General features: G+C 42.1%; 1 long non-coding RNA gene across 1 annotated transcript; it reads left to right on the top strand.

Annotated features, from left to right (window-relative positions):
* Positions 1-2539: 2539 nt before the first annotated feature.
* Positions 2540-11784, top strand: LOC121866273. Its single transcript, XR_006088950.1, has 2 exons — positions 2540-2708; positions 3131-11784. It is a non-coding gene; the product is annotated as an uncharacterized LOC121866273 (long non-coding RNA).
* The last annotated feature ends 5171 nt before the right edge of the window (positions 11785-16955 follow it).

Below are 16955 nucleotides of genomic sequence, written 5' to 3' on the forward strand. Positions count from 1 at the left end.
TTTATTGGTTTTTATAATTCACAATATTTGCTCTACTTTCAAGGGAATAAGCCAGTGTTATGTACAGTATATTCTCATAATACAGGTTATTATCTTTACCATATACGGTACTCATTTTCTGTAGTCTTGATTACATTACATATACAGTATACTGTAAGCTTCTTTCATCAGTTTAAATAACATCAGATGAAATGTTTAATTTCAGCGTGTAAAACAAGACTTAGGTGGAAACAGCTGGGACTCGCCGGTGGAGGGTGTCGTATCACCACTGTCACTGAGTGATCGTCCTCAACATCCTTACATTCCTCCGGCCATCTTTAGTAGTTTCCTGCAACATAGGCAACACACACCAACTAGCTCTCAACCATATGGGGTATATATTTAAAACAAACTTAATAGTCTCTCTCTCTCTCTCTCTCTCTCTCTCTCTCTCTCTCTCTCTCTCTCTCTCTCTCTCTCTCTCTCTCTCTCTCTCTCTCTCTCTCTCTCTCTCTCTCTCTCTCTCTCTCTCTCTCTCTCTCTCTCTCTCTCTCTCTCTCTCTCTCTCTCTCTCTCTCTCTCTCTCTCTCTCTCTCTCTCTCTCTCTCTCTCTCTCTCTCTCTCTCTCTCTCTCTCTCTCTCTCTCTCTCTCTCTCTCTCTCTCTCTCTCTCTCTCTCTCTCTCTCTCTCTCTCTCTCTCTCTCTCTCTCTCTCTCTCTCTCTCTCTCTCTCTCTCTCTCTCTCTCTCTCTCTCTCTCTCTCTCTCTCTCTCTCTCTCTCTCTCTCTCTCTCTCTCTCTCTCTCTCTCTCTCTCTCTCTCTCTCTCTCTCTCTCTCTCTCTCTCTCTCTCTCTCTCTCTCTCTCTCTCTCTCTCTCTCTCTCTCTCTCTCTCTCTCTCTCTCTCTCTCTCTCTCTCTCTCTCTCTCTCTCTCTCTCTCTCTCTCTCTCTCTCTCTCTCTCTCTCTCTCTCTCTCTCTCTCTCTCTCTCTCTCTCTCTCTCTCTCTCCTCTCTCTCTCTCTCTCTCTCTCTCTCTCTCTCTCTCTCTCTCTCTCTCTCTCTCTCTCTCTCTCTCTCTCTCTCTCTCTCTCTCTCTCTCTTCTCTCTCTCTCTCTCTCTCTCTCTCCCTCTCTCTCTCTCTCTCTCTCTCTCTCTCTCTCTCTCTCTCTCTCTCTCTCTCTCTCTCTCTCTCTCTCTCTCTCTCTCTCTCTCTCTCTCTCTCTCTCTCTCTCTCTCTCTCTCTCTCTCTCTCTCTCTCTCTCTCTCTCTCTCTCTCTCTCTCTCTCTCTCTCTCTCTCTCTCTCTCTCTCTCTCTCTCTCTCTCTCTCTCTCTCTCTCTCTCTCTCTCTCTCTCTCTCTCTCTCTCTCTCTCTCTCTCTCTCTCTCTCTCTCTCTCTCTCTCTCTCTCTCTCTCTCTCTCTCTCTCTCTCTCTCTCTCTCTCTCTCTCTCTCTCTCTCTCTCTCTCTCTCTCTCTCTCTCTCTCTCTCTCTCTCTCTCTCTCTCTCTCTCTCTCTCTCTCTCTCTCTCTCTCTCTCTCTCTCTCTCTCTCTCTCTCTCTCTCTCTCTCTCTCTCTCTCTCTCTCTCTCTCTCTCTCTCTCTCTCTCTCTCTCTCTCTCTCTCTCTCTCTCTCTCTCTCTTTTTTGTTGATTAAGACCATAATTATTAATCATATTGGTATATTGTACTTATAATATCATGCTTTACTTTAGTTCCTGTTTAAGAAAATAAGTAATTACCATAATATATTATGTTTAAGATTATTGCACCTAAATGACACCAGTTAGAAGTTAAAATTAAGGTGTCAGCCATAGATAGTCACCTTAATTTTTATACAGTGTCACGTTTTCTGGTCTGTGAATTGCAAGGTTAGCATACTATTTAATATTACCCATTACTGTACAGTACTGTCATATAGAGAGGGTTTACTCTACCAGAAATAATGGTTTAAGGTTCAGTTAGGGAGTTAAGGGTTAAATAATGTTTAATAACTAGTAGTATTCATTAACTATTTTGAGCATAATATGTGGAGAAACTGTGGCTATAATATGGTGTCTTATTTATAACAAAAAACATTCTTTGACTTTTTTAAAGACAGTGTAAGAAAGTTTGTTAGTAAAGAGGAGACTTTTGCTGCTTCTTTGAGGAAAACAATATAATGTGAGGGAAAGTTCTCTAGTGTCCAACATGTGAGCAACCACAAGAATTTTTATGTCAATTCTGGAGTATCCATCCCTGTTGTCCACCCCAACCTTGGGGTGGAAAGTTCAAAGAAGAACATAAATTCAGCCCTTTTAAACCATCATATGTTATTATTACTTGAGCCATCCTCTCATTATTGGACAACTTTAATCAGGCAGGAATTTAGTTCATTTAAAATTTTTAGAATAGTAGGTACTAATGCATTTTATGTCTTACAATATAATCATTTATATAACATGATAATTTTTCACCACTGATTTCAAAATATGAAATTTGTGCTTTTATTGATAGAAAGAAGTTATCACGAACATTTTCCCATTGGCCCTGCAGAGGATGTTTCCCCTCATGACTTTCTCGTCATTTGGACCCGGCTGAGTACACCTGGTAGTGAGACACGTATCCACAAATGTCAGTATTGTTCTGCAAAGTTTAAGAGGAAGGATCATCTTAAGACTCATGTCAGGATCCATACTGGAGAAAGACCATACAAATGCAAAATCTGTGGCCGGGGGTTTATCCAGAGCCAACAGGTGAGCTTGTTCACTTGTAGGTTTTTTCTAGTCAGATGGAAATTTCTTTTCTCTAGATAGATTTTTTTGCTGCAAACACAATGTGGCCTTTAGATTCATTCTTTAGCTATTGGTTATTCTCATGTTGTAAAGTATCATCTGGCCTTTTATTCTTTATTTAATCAATCTAAATTATTTTCTTTGCCAAGAACTTCTGTGTAATGTTTGCCTGTTTTCCCTTTGTAATTAGTGCCTTGTTGATATTATATCAATTTATTAATTTATTTGTCAATTTTTTACAGTAATTATAGATACCTGTACATAATGTATTATGAAATAAAGCATCTATTACATAAGTGTCACTAAGAAAAATATAATTTATACTGTCATGATATTTTGATGTATTTTTTGTTCAGATTAATCATTTATTCTCAATATTTCAGGTAAAAATCCACATGAAAGTCCATGTGCGGGAAGATGCCTCAGGTGTAGGTGCCCCATCATCTTTGGGGGGTGGTGGAGGTGGAGGCAGTAGCCTTCCATCACTCTATCCAGATCTAGGGGGGCACTATAGTGACCAACCGGGGCTAGGTGCCCCCCATAATGATCCCCACACAGACTTGGATCAGTCTACAGATAATAATCCCCCTGACAATGACTCTGACAATGAGTGCAGCTCAGAGATTGCTGATGTGGATTATGAGGCGCGGCTACAACAACAAGAGAGTGGCAGTGGGGGTCCAGGTCGCACTCCTCCGACATCCAACCCCTCGTCTGTGGGAGTACGTGAGCACAAGACCCCGTCCCCACAGTCCCCCTCTGGGGCTATGTCAAGGAGCCACCCCACCCCCCCAGACGACCAGAGCTGCAGTGCCATGTCTCTGAAGGAATCATTTCATATAGGTAGCAATATAAAAAAATGATGGCTAATGTGCTGTGATGATAGAGGCTTTAATTAAGTAACTGTTGGTTATACTAATTGTTTTGTTGCCAATATGCATTTCCAAACCATCAGAAAATCTCTGGCTTCAATGTTAATTCCTTCAAAAGCATATCGATGGCAGGAATGATACAATAGCAACGGCTCAACTGGACAGACAGCTTACCATTTCAACCCCACGTTCAATATGAATTTACTGCAATAATACAATAGATGGAGTGTTTGCCTAACAGACTTCATATATCCCCTAGCCATTGTTATGTCAATGATCAAGTGAGAAGTACCAGTGTGTGATAAAACACGCACGACGGTCTGTGATCTGTTTGTAGGAGGATTTTTTTTCTACTTAAACTAGGTACTCAACCTGGACTCGTGCGTGCAATATGTAATTACACTGGAACTCTGGGAAGTATGGAGACTTTAGAGGGTAAACTCAGCCCATCGGGTTGTTTACACCACTTTGTTTCATTTTTTCTTATCCCATATTTACACAATTTTTTTTTATGCTGATGAATTGCTCCCAATTTCTTATAAGCCATAATTTATGTGTTGGACATGCTCATAGAGTCAGCAAGTGCTTCTCACAGATAGTTTTATATTGAGAAGACCAAACTCCCCTAGAGTAGATAACATACTGCAAGATTATTTTATTAATCCAGATGTCTTTAAGCTAGAAATAAGTTTTAGTTTCTGTTAGACCGTAGTAAAGATTTCTGTTTTGCTTTCACATTGTGTGTTGTGGTGTTCATTGGCATTTACGGTTCATAATTTAGACATTGTCAACTGTATTAAGCTGTTATTGATACTGTATAATGACTTTTATTATTGTTAATGCAGAATATGAGTTTGTATGACAGTGCAAACAAATCTTAGTACAATTGATCTTTGTCACATATCAAAGTTGACACAGCTCCTGGCCATGCTTTCTTCCTCACAGCTTTGCAGTGGATAAACATCCAGTTTTACTAGTATACAGTACTTTTTTAGCCGATGTTATTTCATTGCCCTTCCACACACACAATTACCTGTTATTTTACAAAGGGAGTTTGGTTTATCAGTGAGATCTCATAGTAGGGAGTAGAAAAGACTTGAACCCAGTGCCACCTTTTGTTGGTTCTTAAAAGTGATGATATAGTAATAGTTAATTTTAATAATTATTTGCCAAGTTAGGAGGATAAAAACTTCACCAAAGAAGGTGTATTTTAATGTTTGAACTTTCTTAAAGTAAGGTAGGTTCATCTGTTGTTTTCATTCCCTTCTCCGCTACAAAGCAAAGTGAGGGGTGAGGCTTTGTTTTTTTTCTATTCTAAACTGAGTGATGCTTGATGGAGGGGGGCTTGTTGCTTGTCTTTTTGATATAAGGGACAGGGTGGGTATGAATTCTTATCCTACATATTATGTGGTTTGCCTTTTGTATACAGTATGGGATATAGTGTCTGTTACTGCCATAGAGCAAAGCTGAATATAATCATGAAAAGTTTCAGACCAAATTACATATCAGTGTGTATGGATACAAGTTACATATCATGTCTCATATCCAAATTTACAATTTAAACATATCATACAATACTGTATCATTCTTTATGGTTATCAGTAGTTGCCATATAATTGTTGACAAATGATGCTTTTGGTATGTACAGATGAAACTTTAAGCTGGCCTTTTTAATAGTGATCCATTTAATTAGATTAAGAAAATTTTCTTTTATTATATTATAGGAAGATAGTTCAAATCTTTTGTCACAAACCTGTGTTTATATCTTTTGCAATACATAGTAGGACTTTCACACCAGACGAATTATCAAATACAAACTTGCTTTAGTTAATTCTAATGAACATAGAGAAAGTCCCACAAAAGTACCTAAAATTTGTGCTGTGTTAACGTATATCGCTTTCATTTCTTCATGCGATAATGATCACATCAGCAGCTGTGAACACTGAACATGCATTATAAGATATTTTACTCTTTACAACTTGTGAGTAATGTCTTGGTAATGCAGTACCCAGTGTTCAGTGTGTGTGTGTGTGTGTGTCATTATGTAATGGCATTATAAGAAGTGGTGGATGGATCCAGAGTGTGTAGAGCCTCACCCCTTGAGCTGTGCCTGCCAACCGTCCCGGCTCACTGGACGCTGCCTCCTACATTATGTACCTATTGGTCACATTCCTGCCCAAGGCTGTGTATCTTTGATATGCTGATTGTCACTGCCCTTTTTTTTGTCACTTATTCATTCCCTCTTACTCATAGACTTTCACTTTCATTATCTTATCACTTTGACTTTCTTTCCCACAGTCGTCTTACACCACCTTTCCTCCTTTTGTCAATTTCCTAATTTTTTTTCTAAACTCACTTGATTGTTCTTTCCCCCTACCTATGACCTTTACTTACTTTGCCTCAACTTCTCCCTATTCTCTTGATTCTTCCTTTCTCTCCTCCTTTTCACCATGATATTTTTTCTCCCTTTCTTATTATACTTCTATCTTGTCTCTATCCTGCCTCACTGCTTTTCCTTCTCTTTTTATCCATCCCCATCTCAGACAATGTGAATTGGTTCGGTCCTGATATTAGTTAATCCAGTGATTACAGTGCCACTGTTGGCAGGCAGACTCTTGTTAATGTTGATATTGGTCCGGGCTGTGATTTAGTGTATGCAAGCGCAGGAGATGGTTAGCTAGGTAAAATGATGTGACAAAGTTTGTCTGGTGGGCAGAATGCTCGGAGGAGACAGAACTGCTTCACTCACCATGTATACGATTGGAACCCCCCTGGCAGGGACCACAGGGCTTCCTCACAGGGCTTCAGTAAAAATGACGGTGTTGTCAGGTGAATATGTATTACACTAAATAGGTATGTCCCTGGAAGGACCTGTTGCACTTAATCACATATTACTGCAGTGAAAAAAAAGACAATTACTATCACTCTGCAGTGTTCTGAATTGGTAAATCATGTACAGTACAAGCCTGATGTATAAGCTTTAAACATAAAGATCCTCCTCAGTGTCATTATTATTTAAGTTAAATGGAAGTCCTGTGCAAAATCGAGGCTGACGGCACAAGCTGTGTAAAGTTTCACCTTTCTAACATTTGTGGTTTTACATAATGTTGATATTTGCATTGCTTATAGTGTGAGCACATGTTTGTGTTGGGGTACTGCCCTGTGCAGGTGTGAGGGCCGCCTGTGATGTGGGTGCAGCGGCCAGCCAGACTCTGCCCCGGGGGTCCCAATATCCGCCTTCTGGCTACAGGGTCAGGGGTAGTTTTACCTGTATAAATATCAAGACATTGTTAGCTTATATGCTGTTAATGTTGACCTTGATGTAAGACCTATGTTATTTGTACCATTATCTGTGTAAATTATTGTTACGACAAGTAGGTGGCTGTACTAAGATGTGATATGCCATTGGCATAAGGGCAAACTTTGCTCACAACTGTAGCTTCCAGCTGCACAATAAGTATGAATTAGACTGCAAGATTAGATAATGCACAAAGCAGTGTTATGACTGAAAGTTTGTTAGCCAAAGGTTAGGCATGCATGCCTATTTTTAGGGAGCTTTTAGCTCTTTGTTACAGGCTTATAATCACCAGAGTTAGTTAATGAGACTTATTTTGTTTTATTTGTTTGGGTGTTGAGCCCATTTAATCAAATAGAAGACTTAATGCTATGATCTATGATGTATAGTTTGGCACTGCTTTGACAGTGTCTGATTTATTGATCCAACTCTGCTCACATTTTCAAATTATTCATTATTGATGTCTCATGGTTCCTGACCTAAATGAGTTTTTGTATAGGAGATGAACAACGAAGAATGAGCTTATCGTGTAGCTGGCAGCTGTGCTCTTAGCTGTGGCGCTGAGACAGCTACAATGTGTTCAGTTCTGCTTTCAACGAGTTGGTATCCTAACCAGGCAGCACTGCCGGTTATTTCACGGCTGCCCACATAAGACTTGGCCCTGGCTGATGCGGTGCCCACACACTACATCTTTATATGAAGTAGAGCAATTTTTCCTAATAGGGTATTTTATATATAGAATTTCATGCACCAGCACATTCTCTATACCTTGAGCTTCCTTTTAGGTTAAGGTAACTTTAGTCATGTTACTTTTCTAAAGGACTATTATTTTTTCCAAAGCAGTTGTCACACTCAAAGAATTGAATTGGATATACATATTTAACTGAAGAATATTTCTCAGAATTGGGTACTACAATGGGAAAAATTTTATCAACTGATTATGTAAAGGGAAAAATAGAACTGAATGTAGTTATCATGAATATAAATACATCATTTACAGTGCTTCGTAGTCAAATAGGAAAAAATTTACCAGGGCAATCATGCGTGGGCAGCCAGGGCTCATTTTAATAGTGTTTCCTCAACATATCAGATATGATCCCTCCTTTTAAACTGCCATCATTTGTAGTTGTTACTCTATGATCCGTTTTCCTTGTAGATGATAGACAGGTAGGATGACACACGGGCGGGCCGCTTGTCACCACATTGCCAGGCAGAGCTGGTGGTTTGGGAGATCAGGAACTTATATTGCTTCTCCTATCCTGTAATTGTGTGGGATGCCAATTAAAGTCAAAACAATGAAAGTGATGCAGATGCACTTATCAGATGTGTTGGACAGATCACTAACTTAAGAATAATTCATTGGAATCAGAACAAAGTCATAGGGCCTATTCCTCAAGATCATCATCTAGAAATCCCAAGTTGCCAGCGGTACTACCTTGCCGGGTAATGTGGCGGTGGTAATCCGTGGCCCAGGCCAGAGGCAGCACTTTGCTGCTGTATCCGCTGGTAGCTATGTTTGTGGCAGTGCAACTAACTGGAGGTGATGGATTAGGCCTGTGATTATTGCTGAACAATTCACTTATTAGTATTTGTTCTAGTCATTTTCAAATTGGATTGCTATTTATATAATGGATTTCATTCCAAAAGAAATTTGTTATTGGGGATATTTTGTACTGTATGTGGTGTAACCATGTAAATTAACAAATCTTCCTCTTGAACATGTACTTGTGGCAAGGGGTCCCCTGATAGCACTGGCATACTGAAGAGTGATTCTCACCTGGTACATAAACACTGCAACCAACATGCAACTCTTATGTTGTGGCCAAAGAAGGCCACGTACACTTAATTACCTGCAGTGAAAGACTTGTGGTGATGTGATATTTTGATGGTTCATGGGCTACATTTTATAATTACTGTGACTGGTTATTATACTAACATATACATTGCCCATGGGTTATTTGCTGGACAGAGGTTAATCATGGTAACTGATATGTTCATAGGTTTGGTGTTGTGTAGTAAAAATATGTACATAATTTTGAAGAGAAATGTTAATATTGTTTATAAATTGGTATTATTTGTTTTTATTTTGTTAGTGTTGAAGCCAACAATTGAAGACAATATATATTTGTACTAAGAGTTTAATGCTTTTAAAAATTGCCTGTTATGTTTTGTGCTTATAAATTTCAAGCTGAAGCTTAATTTAATTCTAAGAATTAACCTTTAAAAGGTATTTTGTTGTAAAAAATTATTACTGTAGTCTTATACTACCAAGCAGGTGAAAGTGGTCTGACTTTAAACAAATACTTCCATTGAAGAGGAAATCATTATATGAAATAATATTATATTATATTTATAACTCATGTTTTATAAGGTATGTGTACATCCCCGAAGTAATGAAAAGTGAAATTAACAGATAGAAATGTTCTGTACTGTACTTGAAAATTTTTGCCCTTTTTGGTATTATACAAGTTAGGTGAAAGACTTAGTCAGAATTGGTTACAGAGTTCATGCATGAAATTTAACTGTTTTATACTGTGATGCTGCCTTTTCAATTGTGATTTGAAATTAGCATATCAGCTAGTAGTTTGGATGCCTTGTTGAAACACTAGTTGTTGGTAAACTTGTTTTAAGGAATAATGTCTGAGGCAATATTGTACAGGGTAGAATGCAGGGGACCCCAGTGTGCTTGATATGCCTGTGATAGGATGTGAAAGGTGAAGGGCATCCCCTCTGTAGTAGTGTGAGCCAGTGGTGGGTATTGTGACGGCGGTCTCTAAACGTGCAACCCGCTGCTGACACCACCTGCAGACGAAATCAAAACTTACAAGTTTATAGGGATGCTCTTGGAGAGTGTTCATGGCCCTGCTGGTAGTCTGATAACCAGTGGCAAATGGAGAATTAATTTTATTCACTTGTGATGTGTTTTTATGAAGATCTAGTTTTTAGTCAGTTGAGTGATTAAAAGTACGGACCTTTTGAATGTCCCTTTTTCACCAAAGGCCCTTCATTATTCCTGCAGTGTTTGTACCTGGAAAGTATCAAGTATTGTGCATGTGTGTTCCTTTTGTTACCTGTTTGGAGGCCAGTGAGACTGGCTTTGGTACCTGCATGATATAAGAGTGTTGGGGGGGGCGTGCCCTTCACAAGTATACAGATCGCAAGACATTTGCTGTTGATACTGCATTGTGACAGGCGATGATGGTGACCACGATACAGAAATGATAGGCACATATCATATTGTGTACAGTAGATCTTTTTAAATTGTTATTCATAATCTTTCATCACCAGGGACTCCAACAAATACAGAGACTCTGGTCTATATTCTGTGGTAATTTGACCCCAGCCAACTAATCTGTCCGTACGAGGTTGTCTTGGCAGCGTTTGTGGACATTGTGTCCCTCAACTGATTGGTGTCTTTTTTTCCAGATATGTATATTATTATTGATTAGTATACTGTAATATATATTAGAGCACAGGTGATTCCATATGATTAAGGTTTAATTTGCTTTAAAAGCATTGTGATAAGTGTGTTATAATGGAACTCGTGTGATATAACCAAATTATAAAATTAGATGTGGTATAAGTCTTGTCATAAATAAAATTTAAGTCACACCATCAGAAATGAGGGTCATGTCCACAGAAATAATTCTGATTCTAAGGTCCTGCTGAATGAGAACCTCGTGCGTCCTGACAAGGTCTCGCTCGTGCCCTAACTGTATCTTGTGCCAAAGAGACCCGGGGCCCATGGCTCAACAGCTGCTGATAGCTGTCAGTGATGCACTCGCCCGGAGGGCACCTCGTTACCCTCACTCCCAAAGTATACTTAACTATGGAGAAATAGAACCGTCCTTTTGGCAATAACTACCCCACTGAAGGATGTGCTCCCAAGGTGGCTGGCCCGGGCAGGGGAGGAGGGAGGGGTGTGGTGATGCCCTCAGCCAGAGTGAGGGGCCTGAATTCTACCCAATTGGTGGCAGTGGCACACGGGATGATGGATCCTTGTACAGATGCTAGTCACAAAATGTCCTTTCTTAAGTTTTGTACAAAAAATTAATTTATTCAAATTGAACAATATGTGAGGTAAGCATTTCTGTTGTGGTCCAATACCTCCTGTGCCACTGTGTCCCTCGCCTGGCTATTAGAGGAGGTGAAGCGCCAGGCCCAGGCGAGACCACTGTCACTCAACATTTCCTCTCTCGTAACAGTCTCTCATTTTTAGTACGAGATCAGTGCAATAATTACGACTAGACTACAATACTTTTGATTTACCATAATTATGAATTATTGGGCCTGGGGGTGGATGCCACCAGTTACATGTTATAGGCCTCTGCTTGCAACAGTTTACCCATAGTTGTTTTATTTCACTTTTATATTTGTAGTGTACCTGCTAGACAGCACATTTCTTGTACAGAGTTCCATGCATCCCCCATCCAGGCCCTTTGGCCATAAAGTTCAATACCGCTTCCGTTGACTTCCACAGTACAGTAGCTCGGTGGCCCGATTAACCCCCTGCCACCCCCTGCCCCACCCATTGCTGCCTTTGGCAGTGAGCAGTCCTCACCTCACCCCTGCTGCTAGGTGGAGGGCAGAGGAAGTAGTCCATTGCTTCTACTCCAGCATCTTCCACTATGCAGCAGGAAACCACTGAAGTACCAGTCCCATTTGCAGGTGTGGTGCAGCAGGTGGTGGCAGGTGGCTGCTGGCTCCATGTTGGGGTCGGGCTGCTACCAATCCACATGCCCATACACACCTGCAGTTGCTGTTATTGTTCTGGTTCCCAAGGCTTGGTTCACATCCTTACTCTGTTGGTTAGGTTCAGCCTATCATATCACGTTTGTAGTCCATTTATCTCAATAAACAACGAAAATGAGCTACTATTTATTTCTGTCCTCTAAAGTATAGTACAGTACTTAATAAGAATGTTTATAATTAAAACATTACTACTGTATAAGAAAGTTGAGAAATTAACTAGGCATATTGGCAAAATGGTTACTGTAATGTACTGAGTTCAACAATCTTCTGAGGTAATGTGTTGTTGATATCCAGTGTGAGTTAGTGCTAGTTGTATAACCATATCCCCACTGGCCTGGTGTAGGTGTAAATAAAAAAGAGATATACCTGTCTTGTCTCGACCTGTCTCTGATACATGATGCTAGGGAGGTGTTGATGACATAAGTTGTCCAGTAAATATCTCGAGCTCAAGCATCTGTGTGGGGAGTTTTTCTTACTGCTCATATAATTACATATATAGTACAGTATCACATGAAGATTAGACATCCCAGTTTATTTCACCTGATGACTAAACATCCTAATGCTAACCGAACCTAACCCCCAGGTAATATTAAGGTGTTTAATCATCAGGTGAAATAAATGGGGTTGTCTAATCTTCAGGTAATCCAAAACAAATCCCACAGAATTTAAATTTATTTAGAAGAGCTAAGAATGAAACAAGGGATGTAATACAGAAAAAAAGATGGTAAAATGGAGATGGGGAAAATATTCAAATAACTGTACATGCACAGTACAATAGTCCTAGTACTGTAGTTGCTAAATATATATGTATGAGAGCCAGGCAGAGAAATCCTGTTTGTTATTCAGAATGAATTAAACGTCAAAGCAAAGAAAAAGTCTACATGAGGAGATGGAAGAGCTATAAGCAAGGGCAGATCCAGGAATATCAAAATGGGGGTCCAGGAAGTTGTGAATGGAGGAACATGGCGAGCGCAGTGAGCCCACCCAGCTGTAAGCCCTCCGAATTTTTGGGGGAAATCTGACTAATATCATGGGCATTTTGAAGCCATGTGCACTTTATATAGGGAGATATTCTGATGTCAATAGTAATTACTGTACTGTTAACTACAAAAATGTCTGAGTACAATACTACATTATTGAAAATGTATTGGAATTTTCTGATGAAAAGGTGGATCCGGACTGCCCCTCCTGGATCCGCCCCTGATAAGCAAGCATAAGAATGGTGGGTAGCTTACAGTGGATGGATTCTTGGTTAAAATGTTAGAGAATGGAAGATGGAAAATTTATTTAATAGATGATAAGAGTGCATAGGTAATACATGAGAGGGAAATTTTATGATAGAGTGACGGTAAACAGTATTTATATTAGCACTAGTTCCCCCATACAAAGTAAACAGTGTCAAATAGTGAATGCAAAGTACCTGTACTGCAATAAATGAGCATATCTTATACCAGGAGAAGTACCCAGTATATAGTAAGGATCATTATGATTTTGACTTTACTTTTATCCTCTTTGACACTGATTGACTTATTGAGAGAATTATCATATCATCTTACGGAGAAGTAGCACTGTGGGTTCAGAAAAAGTGATTGGTGCGTAATGGAGACATAACCGACCACCCAAGCGGTTAACGAGCTGATCAGTAGCGGACCTCGGTTTCCTCCTGTACTAACACTGGATAGACCAATATAGACCAACCAAGGACTAAAAACTCTTATCCTTGAGACCAATTGCCTGAACTGTTAGTAACCTGGTAAGCGTTTAAATTATAAATGACAAGTGGTACTCTACTTGTCATGGGTACTCACGACAAATTTGTGCCATTAATCACCACACACTGCTTGCGGTCACGAAGAGTCTGTCTCCGATCCACGCTAGGGCGCTCCACCTAAATCGACGTTGGTTAAAAAAAAAAAAAACGCTGGGTGTCGATACGTGTGGGATCATACTGGAGTGTCATTTCAGTCTTAGATTTGGCATTCTTCTGTATTCATGCCAACTACCAATAAAAATGATAGGACTGGAGCAAACTAATGTGGAAGTGTGGGGGGGGAGGCGGCAGAGAGTACTGTTGGTGAATTTTAAGTGTAGTAGTAGGGAGAGCAGGTCACTACAATACTCCCCCCCTCCCCTCAGGGCGCAGCAGGCAAGGCACATAATCTGTGGGAGAAGCAGGAGAAAAAGCATCGGGGAAAGGAGGATTGTAGATATAGGAAGGTTGATCGGCGGGAAGAACAGGCGAGGAAATTGGTGCTTCTCTAGTGGCAGGTGCGAAGTCCTCGAGGGCGCTGGGTGGGATGTCTGGGTCCACAGGGCCAGGTGCAGGATCTTCATCAGGAGCAGGGTCCATGTCAGGAGCAGTAGGTACCCGAGGATGAAAAGAAGGTACCCAGAAATGTTGTGGACGAGTTGGTGCTGCAAGTGGCAACTGTAGGCAGACTGGCGAAGGAGGTGCAGGAGGGATGTGTTCAGGGCGATGGGAAGGCTGTTGTTGGGTAGTAGTCTTGAATGCAGAAACTGCCTGTCATTGTGTTTGCAGTAGGTCATGACGGACAGCAGGAGTGAAGTGGGCAAGGTCAGGAGTAAGTGAGAAGTCCCCGGGTAGGTGAAGGGTTTCGCCTAGGGTGAGACCTGCCAGGCTGCAGTCCATGTCCTCTTTGTGAGATGCAAGGATGCCAAGGAGCACTAAGGGTAGAGCATCCGTCCAACTGTAGGGGTCATGCTGTACCTTGATGGCGTCCTTCAGCTGACGATGAAACCGCTCTACCATACCGTTGGACTGAGAGTGAAAAGCAGTAGTGTGGTGCCTGAAAGTGCCGAGGAACTGCAGGAAATTATACCAGAGTTGTGACTCGAACTGGAGTCCTCAGTCAGTGATGACGTTCATGGGAGGACCGAAACGGGAGACCCAACCAGACAGGGAAGCGCGGACGGCTGACTCTACTGGAGCATCAGGCATGGGAATGGCTTAACCTGGTGTAACGGTCAATGCAGGTGAAGATGTAAGTGTTCCCGCAGGATGATGGAAGAGGTCCCACGATGTCCTGGTGCACTACCTGGAAGTGTCCTTTGGGCACAGGAAAGGTTTCTAAGGGAGCCCGTGTGTGTTGATGTATCTTAGAGGACTGGTAGGCCAGGCACTGGGCAGCCCATTTACAAGTGTCAGCTTTGATGCCGGGCGAGACGACACGTTGCGTGGCTGAGTCCATGGATGTGGTCGGTGACAGGCAGCGGTGAGACTCCAGAAGTGACGGAGGTTGTGGCGTTTACCAACCCCCTTCGAGTCGTTTCCTCGTGTAGTTGAAGGGAGCCTCACAGTGTCTAGCGTTAGCACCGAAACGTTGATGGTACCAGCAGAAGGTAGGTACACTGTGCTGGGGGCTGGCGGCGGCGTCTGAGGCAGGACGGGATGTCGAGGTCAGTAGGACACATCTTGTACCCTCATTTCATGTCTGACATAACCAGTGCTATTGGAGACAAACCGTACAGTTTACTGATAGATGAGTCAACAGATATTAGTAATAAGTATTTTGGAAAAGTAGTAATTTACTATGACGAAGTGAAGCGGAAAATATTTTCTAATTGGCAGGTTAGCAGTCTGTAATGATTTGCGTATGTAAAATTTATTTCAACAGTGTCTTTATGAAAATGATTTTCTAAATTATTAAAATTTCCATTTGGGTTATGTATATAAGGTTACTTGGGGTTCAAAATAAGGCAAACAGAGTATTAGGTTTTATATCTAGAAGTGTAAGTAATAAATGTGCAGAGGTCATATTGCAACTGTATATCTTACAATAGTCAGGCCGCACCTCGATTATGCTCTTCAGTTCTGGTGCTCTTATTATAGAATGGATATCAATTTTTGGGGTTATGAGATATGGGTTCACACTCAGGATGGGATGGAGAAAGGAGACTCACAATGTGCTCTCTGTATACATATTGTATTGGATGTACAGTGCAGCTTGATGCTGGGAAGTGGCAGCGTGGTAACAAGCATGATGTAGAGAGAGCTGGTTGGTGAGGGTGCTCAGAGGAGGACCAGCTTGTGGGTCGCCATGCTCGCCAGCGGGAGCGAGGGCCGCCAGGCAGGAGCGGAGGAGGTGGTGTTACTTGAAAACTGGCTGTAGGTAGAAAGAGAGGTAGGTCACCACGAGGTCTGGTCTTATATAGCGGAGGTAGGCGTGGCTTAATAGTTGACCTCCGTCATGTAAGGCGGCGCTGGTTGACCCAGACCACGAGGTATTCACTGGGGAATTCGCGGGGTCGGCTACTCAGCGACAAACAGCGTTTGTAGGGGAGGAATCCACTACAATACTCCCCCTTCCCTCAAGGCGCTGTAGGAGACTTGTTGTCTGCAGGGTTGCATGGCACATGTGAGGCAGAACGGGCGGTGCATGCCACATGTTAGACATGACGGCGAGGGCGTGTATAAGCCGGCCGCTAGTGGAGACAACCTTGTCTAGATACATGAGATCTGTGGGAGGAGAGAGGGAGAAGGAGGGTTGTGGAGGCGATTAATTTTTTACTGCTTCCCTCGCGGCAGGTACAGTCCTCAGATGCGCCTGCTGGGGTGTGTGGGTCTGGGTCAGGAGCAGGGGCTGCTTCAGGAAGAGGGTCTATGACAGCAACAGGGTGCATGACAGCAGCAGGGTCCACGACAGCAGCAGGGTGCAGGACAGTAGCATGGAGTACCTGAGGGAAAAAAAAAGGGTGTGTGGGGCCGCACTCAGGCGCATGGGCCGCGTCGGGAGCAGGGGCTGCCAGGCAGGAGCAGAGGAGGGTCCGCATCAGGAGGAGGATCCAGGACAGTGGCAGGGGGGTACTGATGGGCCGGGGGCGGCGTCTGAGGCAGGGCGGGTGTGCTGGGGTCGGTAGGACGTGGTGCTTGGGGTAGGAAGAAGAGCTGGTGTCTGCTTAGAGAAGCAGTGTTGCTCTAGGGTGTCTAACCTGCGGTGCAGAGACAGTAGCTGTAGAGCAGATGAGAGCTGCCTCTGTGTGGAGAAGCCAGTCTTCCATGTTGCTTGAAGACTGGGAGAGTGATCGGTTTCTCCTCCATCCTGTGTGAGTGCGAATCTCTGGGGGTCACCATTTGTGGGGTTTATGAGATATGGGTTCACACTCAGGATGGGATGGAGAAAGGAAACTCACAAAGTGCTCTCTGTATACATATTGTATTGGATGTACAGTGTAGCTTGATGCTGGGAAGTGGCAGCGTGGTTACAAGCATGATGTAGAGAGAGCTGGTTGGTGAGGGTGCTCAGAGGAGGACCAGCTTGTGGGTTTCCA

The sequence above is a fragment of the Homarus americanus genome, unplaced genomic scaffold (genome assembly GCF_018991925.1).
Source record: "Homarus americanus isolate GMGI-L3 unplaced genomic scaffold, GMGI_Hamer_2.0 scaffold57161, whole genome shotgun sequence".
NCBI classification, from domain to species: domain Eukaryota; kingdom Metazoa; phylum Arthropoda; class Malacostraca; order Decapoda; family Nephropidae; genus Homarus; species Homarus americanus.